Source organism: Gavialis gangeticus, unplaced genomic scaffold, assembly GCF_001723915.1.
Source record: "Gavialis gangeticus isolate Ggan-Ray unplaced genomic scaffold, GavGan_comp1, whole genome shotgun sequence".
Lineage (NCBI taxonomy): Eukaryota > Metazoa > Chordata > Crocodylia > Gavialidae > Gavialis > Gavialis gangeticus.
Window position 1 is genome coordinate 17,661,957 of NW_017728995.1, and position 466 is coordinate 17,662,422.

Sequence of the window (466 nt, forward strand, 5' to 3'; positions counted from 1 at the left end):
AGGAGCGCCGGCCCAAACTTCCCGCCTCCGCGCGGGCCCAGCCCGGCCCGCCCGCGCCCCGCCGGGAGACTCGCCTCCAACGGATCCCTCACCCCGCTTCCGCCATCTTTTCTCCTCCCTCACAGGGAGACACTGCGCATGCGCTCAGCCGCTAGGCGGCTTAGACGGGGTGGGATCGCAGGGGCACGTAGTCGCTGCCTTTTCCCCTCTGCCCCCTCTGCGACGTGGTGGGCGGAGCCTGCGCGTAGGGCGGAGCCGAGTCGCCCAATCGCCTGTAGGCGGCGTCGAGCGGTGGCGGCTGGAAGCGGCTGGGAAAGCGGGGAGGAAGTTGAGGTCCGCGCGGCGCAGCTCAGCGCCTGTGGCTTGTTGTACCGCACGTGTCGTAACACGCGGCATAACATGGACATGTCATGTCGCACATAGCGCATAACATGTCACATAAATATATCACACGTCTCACATATAA

At 65.7% G+C, this 466-nt stretch overlaps 1 protein-coding gene across 6 annotated transcripts in view; it reads right to left on the reverse strand.

Annotated features, from left to right (window-relative positions):
- Positions 1-179, reverse strand: part of PHC3 (polyhomeotic homolog 3) — a 189,075-nt gene extending 188,896 nt beyond the window's left edge. For all 6 annotated transcript variants that reach the window (XM_019503283.1, XM_019503281.1, XM_019503279.1 and 3 more), the window contains exon 1: positions 93-179. The gene's annotated coding sequence lies outside the window, so the exon portion shown is untranslated. The remainder of the gene's footprint in view (positions 1-92) is intronic.
- Positions 180-466: the final 287 nt, after the last annotated feature.